Raw genomic sequence first — 10293 nt, 5'->3', positions numbered from 1 at the left:
CAGTGCCAGATATCCCCCAGTGCCAGGTATAACATGCCCCCCCAGTGCCAGATATCCCCCAGGGTCAGGTATACATGCCCCCCCTCCGCTGCTCACCGCTGCCGCTGCCATCGCCATCCTGTCTGTGTGAGGGAAGGAGAGCGCAGCCTGCACCATCTCCTTCCCCTCAGTCTCCGGCGGGTGTCTCAGTTTAATTCAGCGCCGATCCGTGAGCCAATCAGAGCTCGCGGGTGCGAGCTCTGATTGGCTCACGGATCGGCGCTGAATTAAACTGAGACACCCGCCGGAGACTGAGGGGAAGAAGAGGCGCAGGCTGCGCTCTCCTTCCCTCACATCAGCGGCGGTGCGGTGGGGACGGCTGGGAGCAGCAGAGGGAGGGAGGGAAGAGGAACGGCGGCCCGTCGGTGTGGGTACGGCGTACCCATGGCTAAATTCTTACGGGTACGCCGTACCCACCCGTACCCACACACTTGCACCACTGGTTAGCAGCAGGTCTATCACACGCAGTCCACAGCTGATTGGGCGAGAAACACCCTCCCACACAGGTTACATCCAATGGGAGGCTCTGCCCTTTGGCTGCTGTGTGTTCCCAGAGCAGGATTAACAATGGGGCTGATGGAGCTGCAGCTACAGCCCCACACCCCAAAATAGTTAATAGTAGAGACCATAAAAAAAAGGGACTGTACCTGCCAAAAAGGTGCAGCTGAGGGTATGTCACTGTATCTGCAGCAAGTCTCTGCGCTGTAGATAGGGACAAAACAATCCTTTTACTGCAGCGCCCTGTGGGGGTCATTCCGACCTGATCGCTCGCTGCAGCTCATCGCAGCGCAGCGATCCGGTCATAACTGCACATGTGTCAGCGATCACCTCTGCCTGATTGACAAGCAGAGGTGGTCGCTGGGCTGGAGGGGGCGGCACGGCGGCGTTTGCTCGCGTTTTGTGGCCGCGGTCTGGCCAACGCAGGCGTGGCCAGACCGTGAGGTGGGCGGCCCGCGGTGGCTGTGTGACATCACACGCAGACGCTGCGACCTGCACAGCGACGAGTAACTCCCGGCCAGCCACAGGAGCTGCGCTGGCTGAGAAGTACTCTTCAAGTACAAAAGCATCGCCGCTGTGTGTTGCTTTTGTACTTGTGTGTGTGTGTGGCGGCCTGACATGCGGGGCAGACTTGCCCTGTGCTGGGCGTCCCCCCACATGTCAGTTTAAGTGATCGTAGCTGTGCTAAATTTAGCACAGCTACGATCAGGTCAGAATGACCCCCTATGTCCTGCTGCCAGTCCGCCTGCCCCCTCCGGCATCAACAATCCCCACTCCCTAGCCGCGGCGCACGTGTAACAAAAGCTGCTGCGGCCACCGGCATAGATGTGTATGAAAGCTGCGCAGCAGAAGCCTTTCATAGGCTTCCCTGCGCCGCATACTCTCTGAGCCCCGGAGCCTCCTCTGCGCATGATGTCACAGAAGTGCCTCCCCGCCACAGCCGCGCACAGATCCCCAGAGGCCCTGACTCCGCAATACAGCACCTGGGCTGCCGGCCTGGAAGCCCCGAGATGGCTAATGTAACGGATAGAGTGGGTGATATCGCGGAGGGTAATGTCTGGACGCTGACACTGACACTACACAGCACTCTCACCTTTTACATTGATTCAGTGAGTCAGTCAGTTCTGCCACCCAGTCACTATTGTTAGCGCCGGTGTCCCATGGTGCCGCATTACAGGGAATTAGATGCACTAAATAAACTACTGCTCCCAGCAACCCTTAGAGCCGAAGCATTCAGGCGCTAAGGGCTGCTGGGAGCTATAGTTTATTGAGTGCATTTTTTTCCCTGTAATGTGGTGCGTTGGGACACCGGCGCTAACAATAGTGACTGGCTGCTGTGCGAGTCTCTGGGAGAGTCACTGCCAAAGGGAGGACAGCAGTTTATCTGCTTCCAGGAGGAGCAGCAGGAGAAGCATTACGTGCACCTCCCCCACTCGCAGTACCTCCGGGCCCCATCCACGGCACCCGCACACACCCCCTCCACCACCTACGGTGGCCCCAGACCCCCTCCCCCACCCGCAGCACCTCTACACCCACCCGCGGCAACCCCGCACCCGTGGTGGCTCCGGACCCCCGCCCCAGACACCCGCTCCTCCTCCACCACCGCACCAGCCCCTCCCCCACCCGCACCACCCCCACAAATCTTGGCAAAAATGCGCATGCGTATGCACCGCAATGCGCAGGCGCGTCATACCAGTACAAAGAGGAACGGTAACAAAGAATCCATTCACACAGCCGATCGCAAGGTGATTGACAGGAAGAGGGCGTTTGTGGGTGTCAACTGACCGTTTTCTGGGAGTGCTTGGAAAAACGCAGGCGTGTCCAGGCGTTTGCAGGGCGGGTGTCTGACGTCAATTCCGGGACCAAAAAGACTGAAGTGATCGCAGCGGCTGAGTAAGTCCAGACCTACTCAGAAACTGCAAAAAAAGTTTTTGTGCCGTCGGCTGCAAAAGCGTTCACACACTTGTAAAAACGAAAATACACTCCCTTATAGGCGGCGACTATCTGATCGCAGCGCTGCAAAAAGTTGCTAGCGAGCGATCAACTTGGAACGACCCCCTAAGAGTAAGATCTGGAAGGACAACAGTTGCATCTTATATTTAATTAACCATCAAAATTGTACTAATTAGCTGGAATTAGCATCCCTGAAGAACATTTAAAAATGTATAGTGCACCCGCACTCATTCTCTTTGTGTGTGGCACTACAGGTCTCAGCAAGGTAGCACCTCTCATTACTATAAATAGCAATTAGGGTGTGCAGTCTAGGGCCACTTCCCTGTAAAATGTAAAAAATGTTCACAGAAAAACCCTGTGTATCCATACAGCAGCAGGAATTTAATGGGCATCAATTTACGCAGGTTTCTAACATTTTTGCTCCACAATTGCCAACAATGGATTAATAAATGTATAAATGTCCCTCAGCTTTGTTATACACCACATCTGTCACAGGACAAGAACCGTCTCACAGATGAGTCCTGCTGCAGTGTTGCTGCTTATGCGTCGCTAGCCGGCTCCCATTCACTTCAATGGGGCAATTACAGCCCTCGCACAAGGGGCTCAGTATGAGTTACCGATGGACAGGATGTCCACGGTCAGACAGCGACATCCCGTCTATCAAAATCCCGACAGGCCCCCATTTAGCGCCTATCCCTCCCTTGTAGGTGCCTGACCCTCCCTTGTGGTTGAGAAACAAAAAGTTGGAAACCGCACTGGTATAATTGGTGTATGTGTATAATGATAGTTATCTGTATAAACTGATAATTAAATTTAAGGTTCAAATCCTTATTTTGGGGAGCAGATACTTAAGGTAACATATTCCTTATTTTTATGTATCAAAAAGCTACCCATCAGTGGTGCTCCCCCGAGTCAGTTATTCGTAGTGTAAACATGAAAAAAAGAAAAAAGAAGACTCTTGTTGGGAAGCACTCATATACAGATAATGTTGTACGACTAAATGTCACAATAGCTAACTAAAATACAATATTTTATTAATTCTCATTAAAATTAATTATTGAGGAGTTCAATGAGCGCCGATGTTTGTTAAATAGTGACATTGCGAAAATATAAAAAGTAATATATAAATTGCAAGGTACAAATACCTAATTCAGGCCGAAGTGGGTATATCTATAATTTTGTTAATAATCACACTCCAACTGTAGGACAACCTGTGATAAAAAGTTGCTCATTTATTGTAAATATGACCATCATTTATAAACTGCTATATATCCCAAATGGGAATTTTAATCCTAGCAGATAGTTGAATCATAGGTCATAACCGAGATGTAGGACAATGCTCTATATTGGTGACAGATGGGTGGCAAATATTTGCAGTACCAGGGTGTTCCTTGGTAGTCTCCTATCCAAGTACTTAACCCGGCCCTCCACTGCTTGGCTTCCAAGATCAGATGAGATTGGGCATCTCCAGCGGGGTATGACCGCAGACCTTATGCTCACCCTTGTCACACTGTGTCCAAAATTGGGCACAGACAGGAGCCAATTTGCGTTGTTATGTGAGCCACAGGTATCGACACAGCTGATTTGATGTGGAAATCAAATTTTTTTTATCATAGATGATAAAGTATAACAAAAGATTAAATACCCATCTAAGTTTTCACGGCTTAGGTAGTCGCAGTACAAGTAGGAATAAACCTCTATACTGCACAGTTATCACATGTATGAAAATAAATCATTAGATCATAATATTATTTTAACTGTGCAAAAGAGGGAAACCTCCAAATTTGGTCTCCAAAAAACAATAATAAACGTATGAGATTACACTATGAATTGTGAAAATCAAAAAAACATAAGCAATGAAACCTTCAGCTCTCATGACCAATCAGAAATTATTCTCAAGTAATAGAAAAATAATAAGTTGACACAGAGTGTGTTCTATATGATATATATATGTCATAAGTTAATACTGAGATAAATATGGATTTCTGCAGTGTAAAAAAAGAGAGAGAGAAGGCGTTTGTGTGTTGGATAGGGTCCAGAATTAGCAGATGTATCCACATCCGCTTTTTAGATAGAAATATAGACCCCAAAAGGGTTGCACTTATTCCCTTGCTGGTGATAATTGACTGTCACTTGTTCGTATAGTATAATAGTCTATGTACCATGTGGGTAAGATATTATAAATACCGGTCCGTGCAATGAAAATGCACTGGTGCACAAATCACATGTATATACCAAACCTGGTGTACATTCATAAAGTTTTGGTCCTACTTGTATACTGAGGGAGATCCTGGTATAAGGAAGGTGCCGGCCGCGTCTGCCCGCGTTCTGCCTGCTGCCGAGCTCCGGCCGCACTATACTTCCTGTTAGGCTGGTTCCCTTGGCGACGGACTTTGCCGAGAACGGCTCGTTGCGGTCACGTGTGCGCACCACGTGACCGTGAGGATGTAGTCTCCTTCCTGACGTACGTTTCGCAAATAGCTTGGTCACAGGGCGTCAGTGGGTTCAAACCCTTGTTTGTTCTTATATTGGTGGTACTGTTAACTGATTGGTTCTTAGCAAGAGATTGATAGATATTCGGACCTGTCATAGTCGATATCAGACCTGCTGGTTCCCATAGGATAATATGTCATGATTGACAGTTAAAAGGACCATTCAGCATTTCATAGTGGACAATCATATAATTATTTTAAAAAGAGCTGGTGAGATTAATTCAGGGTAATATTTACAAAAAATAATAAGGATATAGAGATGATATAGATTATAAAACAATTAACATGAATTGAAAATAAATACCTTTATCTGTATAAATATGGATATAAAAATAAAGAAGAAAATAATGTAATAGACAGTGCAGATTATTATATATATAAATCTATGTACAGCACATAATGTGCCTGTACCTAAAAAGGCAAATATATACATTATTAAGGGGAAATAGTATTAGATTAAGGTGTTGCTGGAAGGTTATTATTGAAAAATATTAAAAAAACACAAATTATTAGTGAATGTGTGACAGTGACTACTATAAATAAAATGAAGGGTCTATGTAGTGATATATGATGTATGAGTTGTAACATAATATTAATGTGCAAGAGTCATTACGAGGGCATTGTGATGGAGATTGTTATTTTGTACAAAGACAACATGTATATGCACATACATTAGTATGCATATGTATGTATATGAAAAATGGTGAGACAATTCATTATGAGCCCATAGTGCTGAAATATATATATATATAAATATAGAAAGAAACAAAAGATTGTGGTAGATTGGATGTGTATTTAGTGATACAGACTTAAAAGTTTTTTTATCATTAGGTGTAATATAGTGAAGGTAACGATAGAGTGTATAAAAAATGATTAAAATTAATAATATTAATAATGGTTGAAAAATAGATTGATATAAAAAACTTATTTATAATGTAAATATAATTAATGTATATATAATTAGATGGACCGTTAAAAAATAATTAATTAATAGCAGTGTTATATAGTGAATTCAAATAATGAGTGATGAAGATTATTATTATCTTCTTGAGGTACTCTATAATGTCATAAAAGTATATTATTAATGCTAGTGTTGTATTTTAAAATCTGATTCATAGAAAATACAGAATATATCATGTTTACTGGTTATTATCAATATTGTGCACTGAACTTTGCATTTCATGATAAGTGGTAAATGAAAAATTGATTAAAATTAGGGGGGAGGGGGCAGAAAAAATTCAGGACAGTGGAATTACTGTTTTAATTTAAGAAAACTCCATAGTTGATGTTTTCATTCATGCCAAAAGGGTGGATAGTGCCTAGTTTAAAGATCCACTCGCATTCTTTCTTCAATAGGATATCTGTCAGACTTCCACCACGTATTCCGAGTTTGATTTTTTCAAGTCCGAAGACCCTCAGATCCTCCCATCTATTATCATGGTGTTGGTAGAAATGGCGTGCTACCGTAGTGAGTGGTTTCATCTTTCTTTTATCAGAGGTGGCATTGCGTATAGTCCCAATGTGTTCTAGAACACGTTGTTTCAGTGGGCGAGTGGTCATACCCACATATTTCTTGTCACAGCTACATTTGATGCAGTAGATGACACCTTCAGTTAAACAATTCATGCAATCATTAGAGATGTGCACTTGAAATTTTTCGGGTTTTGTGTTTTGGTTTTGGGTTCGGTTCCGCGGCCGTGTTTTGGGTTCGACCGCGTTTTGGCAAAACCTCACCGAATTTTTTTTGTCGGATTCGGGTGTGTTTTGGATTCGGGTGTTTTTTTTTTTTTTAAAACACTAAAAAACAGCTTAAATCATAGAATTTGGGGGTCATTTTGATCCCAAAGTATTATTAACCTCAAAAACCATAATTTCCACTCATTTTCAGTCTATTCTGAATACCTCACACCTCACAATATTATTTTTAGTCCTAAAATTTGCACCTAGGTCGCTGGATGACTAAGCTAAGCGACCCTAGTGGCCGACACAAACACCGTGCCCATCTAGGAGTGGCACTGCAGTGTCACGCAGGATGGCCCTTCCAAAAAACACTCCCCAAACAGCACATGACGCAAAGAAAAAAAGAGGCGCAATGAGGTAGCTGACTGTGTGAGTAAGATAAGCGACCCTAGTGGCCGACACAAACACCGTGCCCATCTAGGAGTGGCACTGCAGTGTCACGCAGGATGGCCCTTCCAAAAAACACTCCCCAAACAGCACATGACGCAAAGAAAAAAAGAGGCGCAATGAGGTAGCTGTGTGAGTAAGATAAGCGACCCTAGTGGCCGACACAAACACCGGGCCCATCTAGGAGTGGCACTGCAGTGTCACGCAGGATGGCCCTTCCAAAAAACCCTCCCCAAACAGCACATGACGCAAAGAAAAAAAGAGGCGCAATGAGGTAGCTGTGTGAGTAAGATAAGCGACCCTAGTGGCCGACACAAACACCGGGCCCATCTAGGAGTGGCACTGCAGTGTCACGCAGGATGGCCCTTCCAAAAAACCCTCCCCAAACAGCACATGACGCAAAGAAAAAAAGAGGCGCAATGAGGTAGCTGTGTGAGTAAGATAAGCGACCCTAGTGGCCGACACAAACACCGGGCGCATCTAGGAGTGGCACTGCAGTGTCACGCAGGATGGCCCTTCCAAAAACCCTCCCCAAACAGCACATGACGCAAAGAAAAAAAGAGGCGCAATGAGGTAGCTGTGTGAGTAAGATAAGCGACCCTAGTGGCCGACACAAACACCGGGCCCATCTAGGAGTGGCACTGCAGTGTCACGCAGGATGGCCCTTCCACAAACAGCACATGACGCAAAGAAAATTTAAAGAAAAAAGAGGTGCAAGATGGAATTGTCCTTGGGCCCTCCCACCCACCCTTATGTTGTATAAACAGGACATAAACACTTTAACCAACCCATCATTTCAGTGACAGGGTCTGCCACACGACTGTGACTGAAATGACGGGTTGGTTTGGACCCCCACCAAAAAAGAAGCAATTAATCTCTCCTTGCACAAACTGGCTCTACAGAGGCAAGATGTCCACCTCATCATCATCCTCCGATATATCACCGTGTACATCCCCCTCCTCACAGATTATCAATTCGTCCCCACTGGAATCCACCATCTCAGCTCCCTGTGTACTTTGTGGAGGCAATTGCTGCTGGTCAATGTCTCCACGGAGGAATTGATTATAATTCATTTTAATGAACATCATCTTCTCCACATTTTCTGGATGTAACCTCGTACGCCGATTGCTGACAAGGTGAGCGGCGGCACTAAACACTCTTTCGGAGTACACACTTGTGGGAGGGCAACTTAGGTAGAATAAAGCCAGTTTGTGCAAGGGCCTCCAAATTGCCTCTTTTTCCTGCCAGTATAAGTACGGACTGTGTGACGTGCCTACTTGGATGCGGTCACTCATATAATCCTCCACCATTCTTTCAATGGTGAGAGAATCATATGCAGTGACAGTAGACGACATGTCCGTAATCGTTGTCAGGTCCTTCAGTCCGGACCAGATGTCAGCATCAGCAGTCGCTCCAGACTGCCCTGCATCACCGCCAGCGGGTGGGCTCGGAATTCTGAGCCTTTTCCTCGCACCCCCAGTTGCGGGAGAATGTGAAGGAGGAGATGTTGACAGGTCGCGTTCCGCTTGACTTGACAATTTTGTCACCAGCAGGTCTTTGAACCCCAGCAGACTTGTGTCTGCCGGAAAGAGAGATCCAAGGTAGGCTTTAAATCTAGGATCGAGCACGGTGGCCAAAATGTAGTGCTCTGATTTCAACAGATTGACCACCCGTGAATCCTTGTTAAGCGAATTAAGGGCTCCATCCACAAGTCCCACATGCCTAGCGGAATCGCTCCGTGTTAGCTCCTCCTTCAATGTCTCCAGCTTCTTCTGCAAAAGCCTGATGAGGGGAATGACCTGACTCAGGCTGGCAGTGTCTGAACTGACTTCACGTGTGGCAAGTTCAAAGGGCATCAGAACCTTGCACAACGTTGAAATCATTCTCCACTGCGCTTGAGACAGGTGCATTCCACCTCCTATATCGTGCTCAATTGTATAGGCTTGAATGGCCTTTTGCTGCTCCTCCAACCTCTGAAGCATATAGAGGGTTGAATTCCACCTCGTTACCACTTCTTGCTTCAGATGATGGCAGGGCAGGTTCAGTAGTTTTTGGTGGTGCTCCAGTCTTCTGTACGTGGTGCCTGTACGCCGAAAGTGTCCCGCAATTCTTCTGGCCACCGACAGCATCTCTTGCACGCCCCTGTCGTTTTTTAAATAATTCTGCACCACCAAATTCAAGGTATGTGCAAAACATGGGACGTGCTGGAATTTGCCCATATTTAATGCACACACAATATTGCTGGCGTTGTCCGATGCCACAAATCCACAGGAGAGTCCAATTGGGGTAAGCCATTCCGCGATGATCTTCCTCAGTTGCCGTAAGAGGTTTTCAGCTGTGTGCGTATTCTGGAAAGCGGTGATACAAAGCGTAGCCTGCCTAGGAAAGAGTTGGCGTTTGCGAGATGCTGCTACTGGTGCCGCCGCTGCTGTTCTTGCGGCGGGAGTCCATACATCTACCCAGTGGGCTGTCACAGTCATATAGTCCTGACCCTGCCCTGCTCCACTTGTCCACATGTCCGTGGTTAAGTGGACATTGGGTACAACTGCATTTTTTAGGACACTGGTGAGTCTTTTTCTGACGTCCGTGTACATTCTCGGTATCGCCTGCCTAGAGAAGTGGAACCTAGATGGTATTTGGTAACGGGGGCACACTGCCTCAATAAATTGTCTAGTTCCCTGTGAACTAACGGCGGATACCGGACGCACGTCTAACACCAACATAGTTGTCAAGGCCTCAGTTATCCGCTTTGCAGCAGGATGACTGCTGTGATATTTCATCTTCCTCGCAAAGGACTGTTGGACAGTCAATTGCTTACTGGAAGTAGTACAAGTGGGCTTACGACTTCCCCTCTGGGATGACGATCGACTCCCAGCAGCAACAACAGCAGCGCCAGCAGCAGTAGGCATTACACTCAAGGATGCATCGGAGGAATCCCAGGCAGGAGAGGACTCGTCAGAATTGCCAGTGACATGGCCTGCAGGACTATTGGCATTCCTGGGTAAGGAGGAAATTGACACTGAGGGATTTGGTGGGGTGGTTTGCGTGAGCTTGGTTACAAGAGGAAGGGATTTACTGGTCAGTGGACTGCTTCCGCTGTCACCCAAAGTTTTTGAACTTGTCACTGACTTATTATGAATGCGCTGCAGGTGACGTATAAGGGAGGATGTTCCGAGGTGGTTAA

General features: G+C 46.3%; 1 pseudogene; it reads right to left on the bottom strand.

The window, feature by feature from the left end:
- Positions 1-3858: 3858 nt before the first annotated feature.
- Positions 3859-3979, bottom strand: LOC134951926 (5S ribosomal RNA; annotated as a pseudogene).
- Positions 3980-10293: the final 6314 nt, after the last annotated feature.

The sequence above is a fragment of the Pseudophryne corroboree genome, chromosome 8 (genome assembly GCF_028390025.1).
Source record: "Pseudophryne corroboree isolate aPseCor3 chromosome 8, aPseCor3.hap2, whole genome shotgun sequence".
NCBI lineage: Eukaryota > Metazoa > Chordata > Amphibia > Anura > Myobatrachidae > Pseudophryne > Pseudophryne corroboree.
The sequence above is the reverse complement of the archived record's forward strand: the minus strand, read 5'-3'. Positions and strand labels throughout refer to the sequence as shown.